The following is a 14,362-nucleotide window of genomic DNA, read 5'->3' as shown; positions in this document are numbered from 1 at the left end:
CAGACTTGTTTTTCTCTTGAGCAAGTAAGAAGGTTCCAAGTAAAGAGTACACTCTAGAACTGACGAGCTAAATCCACAAACAAACGTCTCTTTCCTGCTCAGCACAGCAGCTCGAGAGAGATGTGCCAAACCTAACAACGGCCTTTGATAGCCATCTCCTGGTTTAACATCTACCCTGGCCAGTGGCCACTTGGCGTTGCTCAAGCAGTGCGTGCAGAATTCATCCCGAGCTCCCTTGCTAGAGGTGTCCGCCCTCACGGTGCAGACCTGAGGTTAACAGAGGGCTTCCGGAAGGTGGTGCAGGCTCTGTTCTCCGTAACTGCCCAATCAGAGCGAGGATGAACACTGGGTGAACTTGACTCTGCAGCTGCAACCGGCAATCTCCGTGCTGACTTCATAGGCTCCACATAGCAATAATGAACCTAGCAGACACTTATCTAACCTCACACTTTTTACCCTTTTTGGGTTAGAATCAACACTTAGCTCATCAAAAAAAACACACATCTTCCAAAAGGAACCTGCTCAAAGTTTGAGCACACTGGTATTTTCTTTGTCTTATTTTAGTTTTCTGCATTCCAATGAATCTGCTAGCACTGACATGTTGAGATAGACACTATATAGCCATTACGCTGTGATTTTTATGTTTGAGGGAGAGTTCTTTCAAAATATTAAAAATTCTCTCTCTTATGAAACATTGGGCGTGAACGAGGGGATACCAAAAAGAGACAGAAGTAAAGCTCTCAAAGCGTGTGACTGGCCTACTGTGGTACAGCACAATGCGTCCTTGGGTGAAAACACAATAAAATAAAAGAATTCCGGAGAATTCCAGACTTCCCACACAGGCCGAATAGATATTTTTAATTGTAATATTCGTTGGCAAATAATCTAAGTTTGTACAGAAAGCATCCTATTCTTCAAAAGTGTTTTAGAAATAATCACTTTTTCTTCCCTCCTTCAGAAAAGCCACTGATACAAAACTAACGTAAATGTGGAACGGTTTTCTGATACCTTCAGACTGTGGTATTTAGGACTCTTTGGCCTCAACACTCCTGTTTGACTTAGACTGAGCTTGCTGGGCAATTGCCCAACCACCCTCTCACTTTGGCTGTGTAGACCACGGCTCCGTGCCCTCTCTCCAGGGGTCAGGCATTGCCCAACGAAGAAAATGCTGACTCTCCCCTTTCACACCATCAGTGACATCCCAACCCAAGCTCTGTGCCACCAGGCCTGCTTCCAGGACAGCATGTTCTGTGCTGCTGTGTGCCTTCCAGCTCAGATGCCAATGAGGGCACTAGGTAATGGGTCCTTTTGCTAAAGGACACTGCAATAGGTCTTCCTGTCACTTACGGAATCATCACCAACCCCATCCACTCAGACCAACAAAGCATAGAGGAAAATAATATGTATGGGCAAATATAAGAAGATGTCACCTTGTATTTGTGTCTGTTCAAACTTCCTCATATTACAGAGTGCTGACTCGATTTTTTTATTTTGAATAACAAAATACCTTGCAAGTAATTCAATCAGTGCTAGTCTGGGATGTTTACAGAGGTTACCTGGAAGAATAGCTGTGTGGTTTTTTTTTTAATCAAAGAAATTTTAAAGTTTTTGTAGTTATTCTTGAAGGTATGACCTCCAATTAGATATTATAAGCAGCTCATAGTAAAATGAAGCTCCATATACCCATCATCCAGATTAACAATTACCCAGATTTTTCCATATTTGCTTCTCTTGTTTCTTTTTTTTTTTTTTAAGGAAGATTAGCCCTGAGCTGACTACTGCCAGTCCTCCTCATTTTGCTGAGGAAGACTGGCCCTGAGCTAACATCCATGCCCATCTTCCTCTACTTTGTATGTGGGACGCCTACCACAGCATGCCTTTTTGCCAAGTGGTGCCATGTCCACACCCAGGATCTGAACCGGTGAACCCTGGGCCGCCAAAGGGGAACGTGCGAACTTAACCACTGCACCACCAGGCCAGCCCCATCACTTGTTTCTTATTTTCTTTGTTTTTTATCTTTTTCCCTTTGCTGGACTATCTTAAAGAAAATCCCAGACTTGATGTCATTTCACCCCTTCATACTTTAGTATGCATTGTTAAAATTCATTTTAACAATCTCTTACACAGCTGCAACCCCATGAAGGATCCCTTTCAAACGCAATACAAGAAGAATTAGCTTTACAGAGATCACAAACAGTGCATGGATATTGAGCTTGAGATGACATTTCCAGTGACCACAATATACAGACTCAAAAAACTCTAAATCTCAAAGACACTTGGGCAGAAGCAAGACGGTGTGTTCTGGAAGACTGAGCAAGATCACTCAAAAGGGGGCTCCAGTGACAACGAAGATAGGTGATGATGAAGAGTCTGAATAACAAGTGAAAAAAAAAAGGGGGTAACATTTCTAAATAAGTTGTAATTTGGATGTAATTTTTAATGTGCATATAATTAATAAATTAAATGTGTAACTCGGAATCTGGCTATTTCACTTGCATCATTAAAAGTGTACATATTCAAGCTGGCCAAGAAAAAAAAAACACAAGACTTTTGTAACCTGCTCATTGGGAAATGGGGCATTGCTTCACATCTGGAGTTGCATAGATGGTAATCTTCAACCCATTGCCTGCCAGCCCCTGCCAAGCCTACTCTTCTTAACAAGAGCATTTCTTGAGTGTCTACTGAATGCCAAGCCCTGTGCCAAGCCCCTGAGGACAGATGTCCCTTATGTGCATGCCAGTCCTCTGAGGGCGTCCCCTCATTTTTACAGAGGAAAAAATTCAGGCTTCAAGAAAGTGAGTTACTTTCCAGAGGAGATAAAGATGGAATGTAGGTCTCACTTATTCTGTTCTGCACAGCTGCCTCTGCTAGCTCTTTTTTCTTTCCCTTTCCCCAAGTAGCCACTTGAGATCCACCCTGAACCATGTGGCAATATCAAGGTTTCTATGTAATTGAGTATGCAGTACTCAAATTAAGGAGAACTGGGAGGAGGGTTCAGTGTCCACATGGTTCACAGGGTAGCCATCGCTTCATTTTTGTCTTCAATGAATCATTGTTTCTGGCTATAACAGTCGGGTGATAGACAATAGATGACACCACCAAATGGGCTCCGTAATTCCGCTAAGACAACAAAGCTAGCTAAAGCATTTGCAGAAAGGCTTGACTGTAGAAGCAGCTGGATGGGCTTGAGCTTCAATCACACCCATTACGTGCTTCCATTGCTTGCGTCTGTTATCAGACATCTTCCTATTCCTATTTCCTACCTCCCTTTGATAGTTCTTCTCTACCACCTCATCTGGGGTTAACTTTCCATAAGATGAAGAAAAGAAACCCAACACAGGCAGCTCTGCTCCGCACGTGGTCCGGCAGGCGCACAGGTTTGCGCTGCCCAGAAAGACAAAACAAAAACTCCGGGATCCTTGTTCAGCATCATCCCTGAACTGCGGAGCGATCCCCAGCAAGTCATTTAACCTTTCTTTCCTACAGTTTCTTTATCATTAAAATGGGATATTTGAGGGCCATGGCTGAAATAGCCAAATAATATTATCCAATTAAGGTGAAAAGCGCCATATAAATGTTACAGAGGCGAGGACTTAAATAGCCACATATGGTTTCATGAAAAGCCCTCCAGTGCATCAGCTAACAGTAAAAACATGCAGGAATGAAATGATCTGGCTGGAAATGAACTGCAAATTGATAAACATTTAGTTGCTAATGCCGTGTTTATTATTTTTTACTAGGATAAAAATTAACTTGTGCGGCCTTGGCCAGAAAACAGATTGAACTCAACCATCTGGGTAGTGGAATCGGCATGTCTTCAGCCTGGGTTACATACAGGTTCCCGCTGCCAGCTTCGATTTGACTTGTAACTAGGCCCTCGGTGTCCACACAGAACTGGGGGAGGCTTCTGGGAAGCACAATCAAACGGGCCAACGTACCAAAAGGGTGACCCTCTCGAGGGAGCTTAGGAAATAGAGCCGCCCCCCATCATCCTCACTGTCCTGTATTTTCCAAGAAAGAGGTCGCCACAAGTGCCAGAAAATTGCCTCCAACCTGCGAAGTCAGCGCGGGCTGGAGGGCTGCGGCGTAGGGGGATGGTAGGGGGCGCGCGCGGGGCGGGGCGGGGGCTCGCGGGCAGGCCGGCGGGGCGGGGGCTCGCGCGGGCCGAGGCGGGGGGTGCGCGGGCGGGCCGGAGGGCCGGGGGCGAGCCCCAGTCGCCCCAGTGGACTGAGGCCGGGCCACGTGACAACGCCAGCGGCGGCCCCAGCTGCAGATGCCGTCCTCTCCCCCGGGCGCTTTTCCATCAGCTTGCAAGCAGCTGGATCAATTTACTCTAGCTACAGCCCCGTGCACAAGCACGGGCTGAATTATTACTCGTGGAAATCCCCTCTGTTTCAGGGAATCAGGTAGCTTTCAAACTCCCAACAATTAATGGCCCTTTTGGTCCAGGGAGAATAGCAAAAAACAAAACAACAGAAAAACAAACTGCAGGCTACAGGTTTCCAAACAGGCTGTTTGGTTTCTAGTAAATTAGAGGGAGTGGGTGGCTGAGGTACCAAGTAATGTTATCCTGGAGAATGTGGTCTTCTTTGACGTCAGCAAGATGTTTCTCTCTCCCTTTTCTCCGTCTTTCCCTCCTCTCTCTCCTTTCCCGTCCACACCCTCCTCTTTTTCCTCCCCCTCCTTCCCTCTTTATGTCAAGGAGACGGATGACATAGGGGAGCTCTGGAAAATTGCTCATAGTTTTGCAACAGAGCTCACAGGCTCAGAAAATTCCCACATTTTCAAAAATGAAGGCTTTGGCGGAGGGGAGGGGGGGCGGTACTCCGCCACCGTCTAAATTAGCAAGCCAAAAGCACATGTGACTCAGGGAGGGGGGAGGGGAAGAGGCTGCTGTACGTTCCTTCTTCATCTTGCCCGATTAGCAGTTCTGTCTGAGGGAACATTCTTCCTGTGGCAAAGAACACACTCCTGTCTCCCGTCAGCCTGAAATAGAATCCTGGAGAGCATGCGCCCTGCTCTCCTCTGCTCGCTCCGGGACCCATCCTTGATGCTGTGCCAGGATTTCCCCTGCCTCCCCCAGACCTCTTCCGCCAGAGTTGTTTTTCCTCTACTCATCAAAGACAGCGACGCCTGCACCCGTGTTAACAGAACTATCTAGAATAAGGGTTCCAAGCCTAGGTAAGCACTGGTAGCCTAACCCTGCAATATTTTTGTTTCCCCTTTAAATTATGTCGCCCCCCTTGTTTCAACAAGGGCAGCCGCGGACCCTCCGTGGCAGGGTCCAGCAGTCACATGGTGAGTGTTGGTGGAGTGGCCAACTCCCTCTGTGGCTCTTAATTGCCATGTAGCCTCAGCAACACGCCTGGGTTTCTAGAGTAACCTGACTCTGTCGTTCTTTGCCCACGCAGCCCTTTCAAAGCAGCAATCTGTCCTAGACCTCACGTCAGGAAGTGTGGTTCCAGAAGGATAGGGTAGGGCGCAGGCCCAGGGGACACGTGGGCCTGATTTTCTCCTTGGGCATGTGGCGGCTCCTCCCTCATCCTTTCTCTGATTTGGACAGCAAGGGCCTCAGAGGACCTTGGAACAGGGAGCACTTTATAAGTCAGAGTGGCCGCATGCTCTCTGCAGGTAGGAAGGTCCTGTGAAAAGCACAGTGGCAATGAAAAAATACACACACACGCAAATCGAGTGAGGTCACACGCATCTATTCAGATATTAGACCTGGAACATGAAAAAGAATCTTGCGTTGTATATATGGGAGAGGGTGCGTTGTGCATGAGAGTGTCATCAGCAGACAGCAGCGCTTCAGCCAGAGCACAGGCCCAGCACACAGGAGATCTTTAGCAGAAGTGCTGGGGGACGGGTGAATGAATAAGAGGAATGAATTTGTTTAGAACACAGGGAAAGCAAAAAGGAGCCCAACTTTCTGGGACGTGAGGAGGATGGGCTGGAGAAGTGTCTGCCGGAAAGAACCATTTGGTTTGAAGGAGAACAGACTTCTACAGTGTGAATGCACGCCAGGAGTCTGACGTAATAAGTGACAGTAACAATGTTGGGTGACATGCATTAAACACGTCCCATGTAGGGATCCAGCAGCTGTCTTCCACAACACCATCTTGTTTGGTTCTCATGGCATCCGCAGGAGGTGGGAACTAGCTTGAGGGGATGTGGAAGCTTTGGGGCACCAAGGAAGAGAGTCCTGGACCCAAAGGACTTAGGAGGACTTGGAGCAGAGGGACTTGGAGCACATATCTTCAAAGGTGGTCAGAGGGGGCCCCCTACATGGTCCTGCCTGCCTAGTCTTCTGCCTCCGTTGGTCACTCCTGAGGAGGACCCTTGCTCGCCTACTGACTTACCATCCAGAGACCCCTGAGGGCAGAATAGGCTCTGACCTCCAGGCAGCGAGAGGTCGCCACCTGCCTCCGTTCTGCTGCTCCTTCCTTCCCTCAGAAACACCACACTTTCCAGGGAGGCCTTCGGGAACCTCCCTCACATGTGTGCCCTCTGGGAGCAGGCCAAGGTCATGTCTGTGCTCTCAGGGAAGCACAGTCCAACCTGCTGGGACATTCAGGGACTCAGATTAGCAGAAGTGATGCCAAGGGGCCTTTCCCCCTGGGTCTCCGGGGGCCTCTCCCACCTTTGAGAGAGGAGCAAGGAATATAGGTTCCACCCAATCGAAGCGTTTGTGCCTGGGAGCTCTCGTTTATTCAGTATAAGCAGGCTCTCCTTTCAAGGTGCCTTTTCTCCGCCTCACGTTTCCTCTCCAGGAAACACACCTCATTTGTTTTTGGCCACTTCAGGGGAATTCTCTCTCCCTCATGGTCTGCATATTGCTCTACTGAATTCCTCTCCTTTCTTCCAAACTTGCCATACAGCCGTGACGCCGCAGATGTGCACTTAATAATGTGATCCTGTGAGGGCACTGTGTTAAATCTCATTGTCGCACGGAAAACGTTTCCCTGAGAGAAGTGGGTCAGGGCCACTGGGAGGGCACTTGGAGGAGGAGCTCCTGCTTGAACACTGTCTCTTTCCTTCTGTCGCCAGGACGGAGAGCGGAGACTGTCAACCCCAGCCTCCTTCCCCATACTCCAGCATCTTCCACGTCCCCACCTCCACACATCCCCACAGGTGGGATTCCTGTCGCCCACTCATCGACATTCCATTAAAAATAGGGACTATCAACAGGTTCCGGAACACTGCTCTCCAACCCGGCAGGTGTGTGATCTACCTGAACAAAAGGACAGAACACTCAGCCCCTGCCAGGTGGTTAAGCAAGGGCTTTGCAAAGCTGTTTGGCTAACAGCACACAGACCAGTCTGTGCTTGTGTGATGGGGGCAAAGATGAAGCAGACGCCCCAGTGTCCTCCTGACACAGCAAGTTGCCAGCCTCCGCTAAGCACACACACACAATCGTGACCTCCAGTGGCCCTGAAAGGTGACACAGGCAATGGCTAGTGCATGCTCTCCACAGCCGGAGGCGCCTGGTTCTGATCCTGGCTAGCTGGACTCCTGAGCCCTGAGCTCCTCGTCTGTAAAATGAGGATAATAACCCCTCTTTGAGGGGCTGGTACAGTGCATATAAAACTTCAGACTTTTAGTAAGCCCTTAACGACTCGAATCCATAACAATCCAAAACTGTCAGCAGCAACAGTTTTCAGAGTGGCTTGGTGCTAAAGACAATTATAGCTACAATTGACTGAGCAGTTCTTAGGAGCCATGTGTGTTAACTACATTATCTCAACTCACACTAGGCTTGCAAGGTAGGTATTATTATCCCCACTTTACAAATAGGGGATCTGAGGCTCAGAGCAATTGAGTAACTTGCCCAAAAGTCACACAGCCAGTTAGTGGCAAAGAGATGGCCTACATCAAGATAATACCTGGTTCCTTCACAGTGATATGCTGCCTCTTAATGCGGTCAGCACGAGCAGAGCTCAGCTCTCATTTCATAGCAACAGAGTAATGCCAAGTGATTATGCAGAGGGCTAAGCCGTGTGTGTGTGTGTGTGTGTGTAGGTGCATGCACGCACACTCACGCTCTCAGCCAGGGACAGCACTTTGAGCAGGCATACCAGTCTGCCAAAGGCCCATGTTTAAAACCCGCCTATTGAAAAGCTCATCTCTGATTTGGCAGGACAGACCCTCAGCCCGGAGCAAATGTAGGAAACAAACAAAGGCCATTCAAAAGGACTGTGATTCAAATGGGAAGTTCCTGCACTGTAATAAAGCTCAATAGAACAAACAGCCAAAGCCAGCGGAAAGCATCAGGAGACATTCAGGTTGTGATCAATTTATTTTAAGTGGTTAGAAAGAGAGGGCAAGAGGTAAAGCCAGTTTCCATGTGGGCAGAGAGTTATCCTTGTCCCTTCTTTGAGGGTACCGCCAGCTAGTCCAAAAGTGTTAATGTGAACAGAGAGGTCACCCCTTGTGGGGCTGCAATGTCCACAGATGAACTGTAACAGAAATGTGCCTACAGGGACAAACAGGTTTTAACACATCGGGTCTGAATGGTGAAAAGTGCTGTTCTGCTCTTTATCCCTCCGTACCCCCTTTAGTTTCTTTATGGTGGAGACTCCTTTTGAGCTTTTCCTTCTTGGCAAAGCCCTACTTGTTTAGAAGCCAACGTCCTAGAAGCTGAAGTGGACTTGGATATTGTTCTCTGCAGATTTGGTTGTTTGCAGCAAACCAAACTTTCCTTGCTGAATCAGGCCCCATAATATATCAACTATGAGTCACACACAAGCAAATGAGCCATTCTTAGGAAGAGAGATAATGCCATGATATTTATCAGTGGCTGAATCTTAGCAGATGACAAGCATTGCCTAGTCACTAGTTATATTCATACACATTACCTTCCAGATCATTGTTTGGTACCTCTTGGGATGGTTTCTCACCATCAATATTTACAGAACCAGGCACTTAACAACACAGGCTGAGCGGGCTAGCTGTCTCCAAGGATGAGTCATGCCAAATGAAGCATTCTATCTAAGGGTCACTGCTCTATCCTCATTGGCTAGAGTGGTCTGGAAGTCATCATGTTATTGAAAAGCATGTTCAGTTCTCTGGAGGAACCAACATTTATGAAATTGAAGCATAGGAGGAGAAGGCATGGGTTTGAAAGCATATAGATCTGTCTTTTTTTGTCTGCTACCTAGTAAATATAGCTCTGGGGCCAGGAAGAAGTAGCAGGAAGATGGCACCAGGAGCTCAAGTCAGTCTCCACTTGTAGCAAGACACATAATAAATACCCTGAGTTGCAGCCTTTGCTGGAGAAGTCACCTGCATCATGCCAGACACACACCAAGGAAGGGGGTGTCCCCTGCACTTGGAGCCAGGCCGACCATTAGCCCAGTTATTTGAGTAAGCAAAGTAGACCTGTTTGCCCAACCAGTCCAGGTGGAAACCATTGGCTCCAGTCAAGCATTGGAAGATCATTTCTTTGGGTTTTGCAGATAATCTCCAGAGATGGGCACACCTAAGTTCTTATCAAGGAAGGGGATTTTGCCTGGCAGTAAGGAGGGAGCAAGAGAAAGAGGGCAAGGATGGAGGGCCAACCAAGGAAGGCACTACAGGAGGAAGCAGGGTGGGGAGGGGCCCAGCACGTGGTGGCTTTGTGACACTGTTGCTGCGCTAGCCCTCAGACCATCCCTGAGGATCATTGGTCTGTATCTAGCAAAGAAAGGAAGGTTGTTTTAACATCAACATTAAATGAAGAAAATGTCACCATACTCAGAAACACCACTATCGGTGTGAGGGAAAAGTAGCCATGATGTGCAAACTTCATTCCCCAAATGCACACAGAAGCTGACTGCAACCACATCGGCAGTAATATCTCTGCCAAAGGCCTTTGGGACCCAGTACTGTGCAATGTGGGACTGATTGGTCAAGAATGAGCTCCTGGAATCCCAGTTCCCTTTAAAATCAATGAGCTAAGCTAGGATTGCAAAAGGACCCCGTAACAGGACAGGATTATTATTGAGTTGTGTGGTGGAAAATGTCTGATCGAAAATGGCAGACACCATAGGAGAACGAGAAATATCAAGACTTATATACTGAACAAATTTTCAAATGGACTTGGCTTCTTAGTAGGCCCAGCAGGTTTGAAGGCTCAGAGACGGTCCCAGAGATCCCAAGAGTATTCCATGATGTAATGAGCTTGTGGTTCCTGCAGACAAAGAGGTCACGGCCCACAGCCATCAGCCAGGGCCGTAAATCAAAGGACAGTCCTCCCATAGCAGTTGTGTGGATGCACAACATTGGCATCATCTTTAGTCACAAAGGGCAACAGGGATGTAATTCATGGTCCAGAGAAAGGTTTAATTGTGGCCCTTTCCGACCACCATGCGCCGTGAAGCTGGGGCTGGCAAACACCTTGGTGAATGTGCTGTTGGTTGCACAGTCACAGTGTGCCCACAACAGCTGCGGACCCTGTCCCTAGTCTTCCTTAGATGGACACACACACACACACACACACACGGCTGCTCAGTTGGGCCGCTCATATTCTCGCCATGTGCGTGCACACACATGCGCTAAAAAAGAACTTGCAGCGGGAGAGAGGAAGCCAGAAAAAAAATGGTGCTTCTGATTCTATATTAAAGGGTTTTCATTCTATTCCAGAGCTTCTGTAGGGTGGCATCTGCTGGAGAGCCCTCTGTTTCATTTCCCCCTAAGTTTCTGCTTTCTGAGGGGGTAGGGGTAAGCAGAGGCTGAGTAGAAGGGGGTTTGGGAGGAGAAAATGTAGAGAAAGGATGAGCCCCTGGCTGTTCCTCTTTTCCCCTGTTTCTCCACATTGTCTCTAGACCTCTCAGAACACCTTGCACAGTTTGGTGCTCAGTGAAGGTGTTGAAAGGTTGTATTTGTCTGCTTGGGCCACCACGACAAAGTACCACAGACTAAGTAGTTAAACAGCAGGAATTTGTTTTCTCACAGTTCCGAGGCTGGAAGTCCAAGATCAAGGTGTCAGCAGCGTTGGTTCCTTCGGAGGCCCGTGAGGGGAGGAGCTGTTCCAGGCCTCTCTCCTTGGCTTGTCAATGGCCATCTTCTCCCTGTGTCTTCAGGTGGTCTTCCCTCTGTGTGTGCCTGTGTCTGAATCTCATCTTCTTATAAAAACACTAGTCAGATTGGATTAGAGCCTCATTTTAATTTAAAATGGCCTCATTTTAACTTAATTACCTCTTTAAAGACCCTATCACCAAATACAGTCGCAGTCTGAGGTCCTGGGGGTTAGGACTTCAACATTATGGCCTTCAATCTAGGACTTCCACCAGAACACAGGGGAAGCGGGAAGAGAAGTCAACAAACATGTGTAGAGACCCTCTGTGGGCCTGGCACCAGGCCAGGCAAGAGACAAAAGATATGAAGACACAGTCTCATTGTGACCAAATGACTAATTGACAGCCCTAAGGAATGAGTAAGCGGGTGGATCAGTGATAAACAAATTGAACGAACAAACATTAGAACTGACCCCAGAGCCCAGAGGCCTGAACGAACTTAACCGTGGTAAGACCTCAAGCGTGCTGAGTCCAGAGCTGGCAGCCCCCTCCCGCCTCCATCTACAGTGGGGTCTCAGAGATAACTAGGGAAGCACAGTGGCACAGGGGCCCCTGCTCCGTGCCCAGGGCAGCCTGGCCAGCCCTTGAACAGTTGTCCAAAGCTGAGAGCAGAACCACCGTGCACAGAGGGGTGGCGCTCCCCGATGAAAACCAGACTTTCCTTCACGCTCACCCTCTGCTCCCTGGGAGCCGGGGGGCCACACGACACTCCCGCTGTGGGTCACAGCAGCCCAAGGCCACAAACCAGATGGAAAGCCCCCTCGAGCAGCATCTACAGTTAGCTGTGCCGAGAGGGCTGCCGGCCACAGGCCACAGCCAGCTGCTGTGTGGGGACGGGGTGATGCTCTGTCCCTGGGATGTTGTCACACCCATGAAATGAGAGTGAAAGTCTCCACATCCTCAACTCCATCCCCTTAAAATGCTCTCCGTGCCCGAAACTGCGACCATAGCCAGGAAGCCGAATTAGAGGAACAGAAAGGCACCGAGCCTGTCAGCCTCGTAATCTTCTACTTACTACGAATGCTTCAGCTACGTCACTGGATTATTATTATCTGTGCTGTGACTGTTTACTTAATCGATCTTCAAAGAGATTTCCAAACGGGTATTTTTGTGACTAAATAGAGGTCAGAGTTCCTCCGACGATCAATCAGAGCCAGCAGGGGGCATGCCAGCTGACCGTCCTCTGATCTCGGCCTCCGGGACAAACTTTGAACCAGTTCCTGTCGCGTATCTCTTTCAGGCACCCCGTGAACCCTGGTCATTGGTCAGTTCCTGAATTGCAGCAACACACCACACGGATACACACCCCAACAGACCTTCCCTGCTTGGATGATTCCCTTTTATTGTTTTCCAGCACATTCTCCCTCAAGTCAGAATCGCATCAGAACAGCCTATCCTTGAATCTTTGCTTTATTACCGACTATGCGGCTCAGAAGCATTCAGTTGGTATTTCCTCTGCCCCAGTAGGGATTTTTATGGGGTTTTTATTTGGTTTCATTTTTGCCATGCTTCTGAGAATATTTCCTTTGTTCTCCCCTCACTCACTGCTTCTTCCGAGGTATTCTCCTCAAAAACTCACAAGCTGCTACCCCAGATATGTATCCCCCCCAAAAATAAGTAGCTGAGAAAACATCCATCTTTGATGGATTTTCAAGCAATAAAATCATGGGCTCTGAGGACAGAGGAGGCTCGCCTCCCCCGGCAGTGCCCCTCGCTGCTGGCCCCGGGGAAAGCAGACGTGAGGCCGGTGAAGGCTGAGTCTCCAGCCTGGGCATCAGGAAAGGCTTCTGTGCCCAGGGGGAGCAGGCCTCTTATTTGTCTGCCTAGGACGGGACCCCTCCTTATGGAAAATACTCCCTCCCTGGCACTAATCGCAGGGTACAGATGTGAGCAGCCATCTGCTAGGAGATCCTCTCCTGGCCGCAGGGACTAGGCCAGTGACAGTCACCTGACCCCAGTGAAGGCCATCCAGGCCTCTCTCTGGGACTTTTGAACTCTCACTCCCTCTCTAGTGGTAAAGCTGTGAGGTGTGATAAGCAGAAGCTGCCGTCGTGCACATTCCCTGCCTGGTGGAGAAAGCTTATCAAAGAGATTAAAATTAACATTTGGTGGAAGATGGTGTAAGAGACAAGACAGCGTGCCTGGCAGGGTCGGGTCCCAGTTTCAGGTCCTCAGAGCCCCTTCTCCCCTTCCACAATTGTCACACAGAGCCCCCTTTCAGAAGCTCCAACTGGTTTGAGTTGCATTTCTCTTGTGTGTGGCTGAGAGTCCTCCTTAAGTACACTGGCATTGGGTTCTGGCCATCCCGCCTGCACTAGACCAGCTGACCTCTACTCTGCCCATGGAAACAGGAGGGAAAGGAGGGGGAGGGAGGAAGGGGGAGAGAACCGACCTGGAAGAAGAGACCATTATCCAAGGTTACTCGGGGCATCGGAATACAGAGCCCCTGTAGCAATTTTGAGAGGATTTCAAAGTCTTTATCAAGTCAATACTTTTATGATTATGTACTTTTAGGCAGAGGCAAGAGGCTGGATAGTTGAAGTGTTTCTTAGAACAAGTTTCAGGTGACAGCCGTGATGGCCTTTGAGGCAGCACACTAACGACAGATCCTTGGAAACTCAGTGCTCTGAATAAAATGCCAATCACGACTCTTCTTGTAGGGAGGTGGCAGCTACGTGTCTGGCCCTCTCCTGTTGTATCTTAGGTGAAATGGACAAATGGCTCCAGGAGAGCTGGGTCAGCTACCTCCTCCATCAATCCAACACCTGCCTAGGCTGAGCTCCTGAGAACCCAGCCGTTCCCCCAGATACGAGGAAGCCACTGAGGTGGGCACAGGCCTGGGAGATGCCTCAGCTCCCCACTTCATTGGTCTCGATCACTGAAACCACAGGAAGGCCTCGAGTCCAAAGGGCTTACCCAACTTGGAAGGAGGCCACAGAATCCAGCTGAATCCCCTTACTCATCCAAAAGGGTCAAAGGAGGGCCAGCAGCCACAGGGGTCAGAGCCTCAGTTTTGACTCCAAGTTCAAAGAATCTAGCTAAAGCCACAAAGGGCCCCTGGCACCACCCTAAGAAACGGATCCAATCCTGAGTCAGAGAGGAAGCCGACACTCACTGAGTCACACGTCCACTTCCTCCTGCCTGCAGCAGCTCGGCCAAGACCAGCAGCCGCTTCCGAGGGGCAACTTAGTGACCCATCTCGGAAAAGTTGACACCTTGAAGAAGAGCAAGCAGGGCCTCACTCACATGGGGTGAACCACCACCACCGGCTTCACTCTGGCTCCCCACCACCTGCGTTTTCCAAAGTA

The sequence above is a fragment of the Equus asinus genome, chromosome 2 (assembly GCF_041296235.1).
Source record: "Equus asinus isolate D_3611 breed Donkey chromosome 2, EquAss-T2T_v2, whole genome shotgun sequence".
NCBI classification, from domain to species: domain Eukaryota; kingdom Metazoa; phylum Chordata; class Mammalia; order Perissodactyla; family Equidae; genus Equus; species Equus asinus.
Note: the sequence above shows the minus strand (reverse complement) of the source record.